Raw genomic sequence first — 11,808 nt, 5'->3', positions numbered from 1 at the left:
GGTTCAGCCCTTCTCAATAGCTTCCCTCATAAGTGGAGTCAGTGCTGATTGTCTCTGCATTCTTTTGCAGGCTTGGAAATGAAAACAAGAGAAGCCACAACTGAAGCTGGTTTCTTAAATTAGATAACTTCATTTGCTCCTTGACAAGATGTATCGTCTTGATGCTGGTTATGTGTTGTGGAAAAAGTCATTTTAATGTCATGTGTTTTTTTTTTTTACTGCGTTTTTATTGTAAACCATGTCTGTGAGGCATTTTCTGTACGGGAAAATAAATTTTGAATCAAATTGACTTGAAATGTTTCGTTTCAGAGGCCTGTCAATGTCGGAAGCTAAATGTTTATTACTCGATTTGTACAATGAGGAGGCGAGTTGAACAGACCTTTCCAGGCAAGGTCTATTCAGATCATATTTCCTAATTATCCTGACATACTTCAGACTACTTGGTGCTAATCAGAAGTCGAGAGTGTTCGGGGGCATGAAAGAGGAGGGAAAAGAAGCATGCTGGATAATGCTCACCTCCTTAACCAAAGGTTTATTCTCAGCCGTGGTTGCCTTGGTGAGCAGGACCCGTGCTGCGAGCAAAAGCGCGCAGCATTATCAGTTCACCAGGCTTTGAGAAGCTGCAGCATCACACAGAGCTCAATGGGCTCCCCTCTCAGTGTACAGATGGCTGTGACGGGGCCCTGGTGGAAATAACACTAAATAACATTCTCTGAAAATTCTCTCTTAGGATGTGACAAAAGAAAGTGGGGCTACCTTGCCACCTGCAACGTCTGGCACCTCTCTCTCTTCTCTGCCAATTAAAAGGCTGAAAAAAAAAATAGCCAAGCCTCCAGGCTTAGTTTTGCATAATAACATTTGCATAAAATGAGACCATCTGTTTTGAAACCTTTAATTTTTTGACTGTGACTTTAATGTGTTAATGCTGTAAGCTCTGATTTGCTACGCCGCTGATTTCCTTGTGGGCAAGGCTACTGACAAAATACGAAAGAGGTCTAGATCCCTATTAAATACAACACAGCCAAAGCCATGACTCAGTATGCAACAGTGTGTCAGTTTGGCATATAATCCTAATAAGACACTGCCCTGATTACGTATATGCAAATTCTGTTAGTCAATATTGGCTTACAGAGCTGACATGCAAGTCAAGGTACGAGTTTTTTTTTTATCTACAGCATCTTTAAATTACACTTTTCTTAGCGTTGGCTGCAGTTTCTGTGGCATCAGATGAAACCATTCTGAACTAAGATCTTTGACAGTGTAATCCAAGCCCAGTGGAAACATGAAACAGTCGGATCAACCAGAATGTATTTATAATTCAAAGTCAAAATAAGATTGCGTGGTTACATCAGGGGAGAAAAAAAATGTATTACTGAAACTCTCTGCCTTTTACTTACTTTTACTAATGTTCCCCTTCTGTCGTTTTATGATCAGTAATTCTAAAATTCACTAAATAAACAATAATTCAACACAAATTACTCATGGGGAAATTGTTCTTTGATGCAGTACTTCAAAATGTTTCAGTGGTATTGTTTGGAACCCCAGCAAACAAGTAAAAAGCTTACTGGTAAAAAGCCATAGTCTGACTGTTATACCCATCTACACATGCAATATGGCTGTAACCTCTGCATAACTTTTTTGATTTTAGCCCCAATTTTAGCTAATCGAACTTACCATCTCATTTACACGGTGAATTAGCTTATTTAAGTCCCTAGGACTACTTTATGATCTAAACATGACTACTTCTGTTTTAAAAATAAATCAAGATGCAAAACTTGAGACTTGTAGTCCATAAATGAATGAGTTATGTAATGGTGGCTTAAGTCCCTCTTTTATGTACAGTCAATGTACACAAACTTTCAAGCACATTTTAACACAAAACACCCTGAATTTAGAATTTACAAAAGTTTCCCATGATATAGAAAAATTCTGGAAAATGTGAGTCATGTTGCGTGAATAACTGGTTTGTAGCATCTGGGGAGTACGGCATAAAGAAGGTCAAAACCAAAACCAACAATTTTAAACTGATAGCTTATTTTTTACACACATTACACTCAGTTATTTACTTATTAGTTTATTAGTTTATTTTAGACAAATATATAAACTTTGAACGTTTTACAGCATGTAAAGTTTTTTTTTTTTTTTAAAGGAAAAGGGCCTGAAGTAACGTAAGTGTCTCAGCTTACTGATACTTCCAGCAGCAAACGATTGTTTTTCTTATCCCTTCCTCTTTCAACAAAAGTTCTTTCAGAGTTTGGGGCCTTCCTGCTTGCACTGCTGTGAGATTTATTCACTGATTCCCCCCCCCCCCCCCCCCCCAAATCAGTTTAGATTCAGACTCTAAGGGCCAAATCGAAACCTTCAATTTTTGCCCTTTGAGGCACAATACTGTGATTTTGAAGTGTTTGTAGAATCATAGTCTGGATGGTGTAGTAGCAGTAGTCTCTTTTTTCTTCCTCAGCTTTTCACCAATGCTGGGTGTCAGGCTACTGTACTCTTATTAGAAAACATCTGAAGCTGGATCAGAAAAATTCTGTTGACGATTCTGTGAGGGTCAGATTTGTCCAGATGTCACTGTAGAGCAGTGGAGCACTACTTCATAGTCTGCAAATCTTCCTGAAGGTCGATTTGCACTAAAACAGGAGTTATGATTAGCCTTTCCAACAAAAGTGTCTGCCTGTGGCGCTGCTCCAAAGAAAAAGAAGACCTTAAGACACTGCTATCATCTTACAGGCTTTATCCAGCTTCATGGACATCATTAGTTCTGTTCTCAGACTCTAACACAGAGGATCAACACTCGTGTTTCAAAATTCTGAGATTGGACATTTGTATCCATTCTCCTCCCTGTGACTGTAACTAAGCCATAGCTAAGCCATAACTCTAATAATCTAATTAAGAGACACTGGTTTAAATTGCTCACTGAGGCTAATCTAGGTGTTCCCAGTGCACGGTAGATTTTTAATGTTTGTATGCCAGTGTGAAGTGTTGCTGTGTCATTGTAGTCGTGTTGGCACATGCACAAACCTCAACAGTGCAAAGCAGTTACTAGCAGGACTTGAAATACAGTTTCAATGTGTCAGCAACAGTATTAGGTCAGCTTCCACACTGCGAATCATTTGCAGCGTTTGTTGTTATTGATAAGAAGTGCATCCCTACATCCACAGTGTGCCACACAGTCTGCTTCAGAGAGCGCGCCTCCTGTCTCCTCGCCTCGTCAGAGCTGCATTTAAGATGGGCCAGCATGCTGCCGATGCAGAAGGGACGATGAGAAATTACGAAAACGCCAGAGCACGAGCGCTTCCAGAGGGGCTCAATAGGAGCTGATGACCACTCAGCAGAGGCTCGCTGCCATGCATGTATCTGGAACTGTCATGTGTTATCTAAATGAGCCTTATAGGGATCCAACAGATGGTGGACATGTGGGACAAGTGTGGCTCAGAATATGCTCTGGTTTGCAGAACAACAACGCTTGCACAAATGCACAAATCGCTTTTTATAAGTGATGACTCCCTGTTGTCATGAGTTCAGTGGTTATTAAATGAAAGAGGGCTGTAACTCCCATTGTGTAAAACATAGGCGAGACTCATCTAATTAAGAGGAAAAAATAAAATGACCATCTTCTTCTTCTTCAGAGGGATCAGGCCAGCCGCCTTCTTGGTGACTCCCTGTCTACAAAGCCTGCTTTCAGATTTAAGTTTGCATTTTTTTTTTCATCACCACAAAAGCTTAACTTAAGCTCTTTACTCAAGAAGAGGCGTGACTCTAAATAACTGGCCGTTGTCTTCGCCATATTTCCAAATCAATCAGTTTGCTTTTATCTTTTATAAGACTGCATACCCCTTATAGGATTATAGCCCCATATATTTGAACAGTAAACAGTCAGTCAGGATATGTTTAATCTAATCCCCCCTTCACACCGACACCTCCTGTTACCAGCCCCAACAATGAGCCTGGAAGTGTGTGCCTGTGTGTCTGTCTGTCTGTGTGTGTTTTTCCATATTTGGACAGGAGTGATCAAGAGGTTTAAGACCCCAAAGTCTGATCTATATACTGTGTGTATTTCTTATGAGACTTGACTTTTTTCCTCTTCTTGTACACATCCTGTTCGCTTTCTATGCAACTGCTATTTTTAGATGCTTTTATCATTTTGCAAAAGTGTAAAATTTTGCAGCCAACTGGCAATCAGTGGCTGAGTCCATGTGGCCAAAAAACTCATTTTCAATGCCATGTGTGCCAGCATGGACAAGTCAGGTTTCCATTGAACATTCTTATTCAGCTGCCTCTGGATGCTACAACAGAGCTCCGCATTAACAGCCTCACACCGGGGTACAAATTCACGGTGCACATCTCGATGATTGTTGACCTTGAATGTGAAAACAACAAAATTAAAATGGAGCATTTTGTAAAAATTTTGTTGTGTACAATCATAAAAGAGACAGTCCAGGACAGGCATGAAGATGAGTGTTTTCTAACCCTTCCAACCCTGCCAATTCTTGGCAAAGGGTGCTAGGAATTTACTTCAACTTATGTACTGCCAAATCACAACAACAGTCGACTCAAGGCAATTTGTAAGGAAAAAACCCGACAGTAATAGGTCAGGGTTTTCAATTAGATGACCCCCTGATGAGTAAGAACTTGGTGACAGTGGGAAGAAAAAGCTCCCTTTCAACAGGAAGAGAACTGTGGCAGAACCAGGCTCAAGGAGGCGCAGTCATCTCCTACGACTGAGTGGAGGTGAGGGGAGGAAAACAAGATAAAAGACACCATGCGGAAGAGAGCCAGAGATGAATAACTAACATAACATCTTTGCCACATTTATTCAAATGTCCAAGTATCCCCATATGACTTTCCTTTATCTGTATTTACCTGCTGCTTTTGGGTTGTTTTTAACTTGCAACTGCCTGTGTGTCACTTTTCCATGACTTTATTGTGATTAACATTACTTTTAGACACTTTTTTTGTATAACTGGTGGCATGCGATGTAATAATTAGGAAATCAAGTGAATTTAAACACTAGACTTCACAGTTCGTAATCAGTTCCACTCTGTAGATAAAGGCTCTATTAGTAAGCCTATTTACTACTGAGTTGTTTGAAAGTTAAATTCAGTGGTCTTAAACCAGATACCCTGCATTCCTCGCAGTCCTCTGCAAAACAATTGCTACTATACGGGTAATTGTAATACTGGCTTGGTTAAAGTGTACAGAAAGTGTACAGAAAATAAGGATGGGGGCCATACGGGGAGAATTCATCAAAAATTCTGAATATTAGATTGACTTATCAGGTGGGCTGTTGGGTGCAATTCAATTATCTCTTTGTTTTGCTGCAGGGAATGAGGGGAGTAGATGGAAATGCAACACACAGTGAAATAGCAGGAGACTGCTGGTACAGATAAAAGGTCAATAAAAGCAACAGCGTGAAAGAGAAAAGTGATTAGCAGTAAAACTAATAGATTGTGGAAAATTGTACTAAGGGAGGCATTTTAGTTGTTTTGTTTGAGTTTGAAATGGGAGTTTTTAGGGTATTTCTTTACGAGTGTCTTTTAGAAACCAACGTATCAATTTCTTAATGCAGAAGTGCGATTTCCCTGCACATCACATGCCTGCACTGTACGTTTCCCCTTCTTTCTTTGAGTTCTGCATTGAAAAATGATCCTCAAATTGCGTTGCCTGTGTTACTTCTTTTCCATAATGGGAACAAACCTCACATTTTCTGCCATGTCAGAAGGAAGCTGGATGAAGAGTAGAAGTTGTTTTTTTTCTTTTTTTCTTTACACTTCCCAGAACCCAGGTCGTCTTCTAAGAACCTCTGATGTTATCACTCTCCAAATGCAGATCTCATTCAATCACCCTGCGATCGTCTCCTTCCTCTTTATCTCCCAAAGCTTTTCTCTTAGAAAGCCCACAGGAGCCCATTCTGCACTGCTCGCAGTGATAACAGGGGATCGAAAGAGACGAGGTGAATTTAAGGGAGCTGCATTTAGCCGCTGTGAGATCATTCCAGTTCATGCTTTGTCGGCGACTGGAAAAGGCGGGCATATGGGACGTACTCCTCTGCAATGCAATATTCAAAGAGATCTTACATAATTCATCTTTTTTCTCCTCTGTTTCTGGAGAGCCATCCTCAAAGTGTCACTGGCAGACCCTTTTAATTTGACAAGCCTGTGAAGCTGGAGTGCAAAATCTTGACTGCCTGGCTTTGCAACTTCTCACGGGACGGGTTGATATTGGGATGATAATGAGGCACTCTTTTCAAAAGAATGGATGAATTAATAACCAGTCGTTCGGTCTGGGAGGAATAGTTCAAAGGCCGTCATAAACCAGTGACTGCTTCCAAACGAGAGGAACCATGATTTATTTAGGTCATGGACAGTGAAAAAAAATGATATTTTTGACGTCTGGAAACAAACAGAAAACAATGTAATTGAGATTAAGTTCAGATGGGAGTCAGCATGCAGTGGCAACTCAATAGCAAAATATTTATGACCTCCGTGGGGAATCTGTACATTCATGATTGTTTCTGTGTACAACATACACATACACATAGTTTTTGTGGCGTGGGCATAATCAGACGTGTTTGGGCAGGTGATGAAAAGGCAAAAACAATAAGAAAAAGCATGTGACTAGTCATAGGAGCTTTGAAAAAGAAGGCAGCTGAACTTGTTTAAGTCCAGACTATCATGACCTGGATGACTGAGAACCCACACATGCATTACGACTCAATTTTGTTTCTCCTCTTTTGAGTCAAGATCATCTGCTCGTACTCAATTGTTCTTTCTTTCTCTCTTCTTCTCCATCTTCTTATTTTTTTAGAATATTAACATGACACCAAACATACAACAGGATGAAACATGGAGACAAAGCAATGACAGAAACTGACAGAAACAGAAAAGTAAAAAAAACAAACAAAAAAAACAAACATATTAGCATATTTCATCACATTAAAAGCGTTGATGTGTAAGGCTCTATTTAGTACAGAAAGTGATCTTATTTAGAGGAGATATAGATAAATACACAGACAGACAGATGACAGTAACAATCCTAATAATAATACCACCAATATAAATAATAATTGGATTAAGGAGAAATAGGAGGAATAAGAGAAAGAGATGAATTAGTTTATTCATAATTATAGAATAGAATGTATACAGTGAGAATAATGAAGTGGGGTGTTACATCTGTACTACATCTGTGGCGACCTTTGACATGAGGAGTGGTTCAGGATGATCTTCAGATACTCACCGTGATTTGGTGATTCAATTTATTCCCGTAGCAGTTTGGTGGTTGGAGGCAATGAGGAAGGCTGCAAGTAATATGTTGCTCTGTACTGATGCAAACCAAATAAGACCAAATAAGAACTGTTTCTTGCTACATAGCAGTAAGACAAAGCAGATGCTTTAATTCTCTGCTGTCACTGTGCCAAGTGGGTTTTATCATGCTGTGGTCTTTCACTGTAGATCACTGAATGTCAGTGTCAAGCCAGTCCAGGCTTTTTTCATTGCTCTGATTCTGTTAATGATGGCTGCAGATTACTTTTTCATTCAACACAAATATATCATTTTCATTTTCATTCCCGTCATCCACATGCTTCCTCCTTTCCTCCTTCCAGATATATAATATCTAGGTCACATTCTGTTGAATCACTTATAACTGGAGTAAATATATCTTCACCTCACCCCAACTTTTCAATCACGCAGCTGCGTGATGGAGCAACCTCGGCACACTGGAAATACATCGCATGTTTGTTAGCCAACGCCCAGCTGGATCCCGCTCCTTCCCAAGCGGTCCGAAATTAATTTGTTGTGGACAAATAGTGTTCAAGGGAAAAATGTGAGCTGTTGTCTAGATGCCGTGTTCCCCATGTGAGCCACCTCTATTTGTCTCAGCAACCCCAGACATCTGCAGCCCTCACAGCTGGGAGAGAGAGGTCGTTACCAGGCAATTTCACCCCTGCGATCCCTCACGTCTTTCTTCCATTTAGCCAGCATCTTTCTACCCTTCATGCTTTCTTGATAGACTGTTTTTATTTTATTTTTTTACTTCTAAATCCACTTTTTGCATACCAGTGCATGGAGGCTAAAGACATGGAGGATCCCAGGTGTGGAGAGCTTTGAGCTGTTTGTTTTTCAGGTCAAGTGGTCCATTGCAAAGAAAAAGGGAGGTGATTAATACTGGGTGTGTGTAAAGGGATTTAGTCCATAATCCATTGACTCACTTGGAATTACTTCAGCTGTATGAAGACATACTGTGGGACTGTTTTTGAAGCTCGGAGAAGAATGGCTTCTTGCTTATTAGACCACTTTAACAATTTACTGGCTTGGCAGCAAACAATAAGCCAAAAATAAACAACCCAATAGGGAAGAGCGAGCGCACTAAGCCGTCATTCAGTCCATCATAATTGAATATCTGCAATATCAAGCGCATTCATCCCACTTTCTCATTGTTTGCTTATTGTGAAGCTCAGTGAATAAATATTGTTGATACTGCTGAATTTTAATTCGGGGCCGCGATCACACATAGCTTGTGGAGAAAATGAAAACGGACACAGGTTTGTGAGTTTTAAAGTTTGGCTCGAGGCTTAGTGGTAATCACTGGGCCTCTCCTGGTTAATCATTTCCTTGGGTGTGAGGCAGGGTAGTAGGCAACGTGAATGGCTAACGGGGAGATAAGCTGGAAACGCAGTTCCTCTGCCACTGTGTACAATAATCTGAGCGCTGCATCGATCATGTCTGCTATTGAAATGAACAGATGGACTTGCACATATGAAGCACAGAGGGAATAGATAAAGCATTTCTCTACGTGCTGTGGCAGTCATTTATTGACTGTTGGGCAGACAGGAAGTGCTTTGTACAAACATGCAATAACTCTGCGTATTGTTTTAAATCAGAATCAGAATCAGAATACTTTATTGATTCCTATGGGAAATTATTTAATATGTTATAAAACATGGTTAAGTATTATGTTAACTGTGTCATTTTGGGCTGTATATTTTCTTTGTAATCACAATCAGATTATAAATGTACAGCTGCATGAAATACATGAATAATAATTAATTATATCAAGTTCATAATTCTCATTTTAAAAAATTTTTTTAATTTAAAATCCCCCAAATAATCAGTTTATTGTTAATTTGTTACAGTTTTCTTTGTAAAATCGACTTTTTCTTTTAAAGTATACCCCGACTTCTGCCAGCTCTCCACCCCCATGCTGCTTCTCAAACAAAATGAATCATCGTGTAGTAAAAGTTAATACACTAATCTGTATCAGTATGTTCATAAAACTCATCCTGTGTTCAATTCAGTAACAACAAGTTGCTGTATGTTGTCAGGTAACGATCTTACAATAACTGTGTTCATATGTGCAGTATTGTCCCCAGCAGAACCTCTAATAGCTACAGTCTGTGAAACATCATTAGTACCCATGCTAACAAGCTGTGTCATTGTTTAGTGTGCATCACATTCACAGAACACATTCACTCTTGTGAGAAAAAGTGTTGCTCGCCTCACGTTCTTCAGTAACAAACTCATTTAATTCATGTCTGTGTGCAACACTGCAGCTGTTTCTGTGGTATGCTCTAAAACCTTTATCCTCCTCGCTCTGTTTATTCAAAGCATGAGTGTTATTTTACCACATTCACTCATCTCTTTCTATATAGAACGTCTTATTAGTAAGAGCACTAAAAACCAAGGGCCGACAGCCACTCAGCTTTTAGATTTTTATCACTTTTATTAATATGTTTTGTAAATAAAAGACTATTGCTTTCACTCACACCTGGAAAAGTGGAAGTGAAAGAGCAATGCATTTTGGCCTGCTCAAGTCTGAAATGGTAAAAGTAATGGGTAACATCTCCTTGCCATTTCAGTACCTGCTCCAGTGAGTGAAGGTTCCTTTCACAGCTGTGCTTTTACAGGTGATATGATATCACAGCGTGAAAGGCATCTTGCTAAATGTAGTTCCCCTCCAGGTAGGCATTTCAATGGATAGAGTAAGCAACCTTTAACCACTGTGCCACTTTATGCCACTCTGTATAGATCTCTTGAGAAAATTCACATGCATTAGGTGCTATTATTGGAATACATCTCATTTAATGTTAGGACTGTGAGCTCTTGCAGTATGCTGTGTAGAGAGAGGCAATCTTTTTCTTATAATAACAAATGGGCATAATCTGTTTAAAAGAAGCTGAAATTACAAAGAGATAGATTTCACACTTTAAGGTGTTTGACAGAAAGATACAAGAATTCTAGTCCTCACCTTAATCATAATATTAAAAAAACCACATATAGTGATAACTTAAGGCATTGTTTTTATACATTCATAATGCTCACAAAACCAAAGGCTCTTATTTTCTGGTGATTAACAACATATGCACACAGTAAAACCTAAAGTAATAATGTTTTCGCTCAGAGGACGAACCTGTTCACTGCAGCCCAATCCACTGGGTAAAACACTTTGTTTGTTTCCCCTATTCCTGTTAGGAGCAATATGACACTGACACTAACTCAGACTTACACTAACAATGCTGCCACACTGGTAACCTTTGTAAATGCTTGACAAGCACAAATGTTCAGTGCTACCTACATATTCTCAAAGTTTGTAAATTCATCCTATTTATCCATTTTCCTCTGCTTATCCAACACAGGTGGGTCTGGAGCCCATCCCAGCTGCCGTGGGGAAGGCACCCTGCACAGGTTGCGTGGTTAACACAGAGAAAGAGACAACAATTTTCCTTTACATTACCATCTATAGTAAGAATCACCAGTTAACCTAAACCCACTAACTGCATGTCTTTGGGCTGTGGGATAACCACCAAGAGAACATCCAAGTCTCCACACAGGATGGCGCCAACCTAGATGGTGGATTCAAACCCATAACCTTCTTGCTGTGAGGCAACAGTGCTAACCACCATGCTTCTGATGCAAAATCATTACCACAGCTTATTCAGTTCTGGACTTGAGGTCGATTGAGTCCAGAAGTCTTTTCTTCCAGCTCCTATTAACCATAATGTGATTAACTTTGACATAACTCCACTGAAATTGAACCTGTTTCTTCTCTCTGTGAGCCAAGTTATAAAAGATAGACTGTTTTTGAAATTGTCAGTGTACAGAGATTACATCAAAATGCTATTACTGTAGTAGATAAACTGTGACGTTAAAAAAACACATTTGACTGGGATTCAAAGCTTTGCTGATGCTGTGATGTGACAGCAGGAAGATCCTGCACTGAAAATAATTTGTCATAGATTTCATTAATTAAGTTTCAGCATTTGCACACCACCTGACCCTGTAGTAAGGTCATGTGTCAGTGTTGCTTCCTTTTTCTTAAAAGTATCCCTCCAAAGTGCTACCCATGCTTAAAATTAAGGGTCTCTCAGTCTGTGTCGCAGTATGTTTTTTATGTTTAGATCAAGAAAAAGAACTGTTTTTTAGAGATGAAAGTGAATGAAAGAAGTATGTGAATGGCTGCTTGTTGTCCCCTATCAGCTTTTAGATTATAGCTAGCAGTTTGGTATCAAACATTTTGCCACAGCCTATTAGCGTAATTAGCTCGTGTGTTGATCTCTCTGCAAGATAGGTCTTCAATGGAGCCATTGACCTAGAATAATGGGAATCTGCTGCAACATAATGAAGCTGAAAAACACATTCAAAGACTTCCAACGCAGTGAATTTAAAGTAGGATGTTTTTGCTTTTTTTCTCTGCATATAGCAGAAAGAGAGAAAAAAGATAACATCATGTTTTTATTTTATACAATTTTCTTTCTTTCTCTCTTGGTCCACATTCACGAGTTTAATAATCACACTCAATAGGTCATTG

This window comes from Maylandia zebra, linkage group LG9 (assembly GCF_041146795.1).
Source record: "Maylandia zebra isolate NMK-2024a linkage group LG9, Mzebra_GT3a, whole genome shotgun sequence".
NCBI classification, from domain to species: Eukaryota; Metazoa; Chordata; class Actinopteri; order Cichliformes; family Cichlidae; genus Maylandia; species Maylandia zebra.
This window is presented reverse-complemented; position numbering follows the sequence as displayed.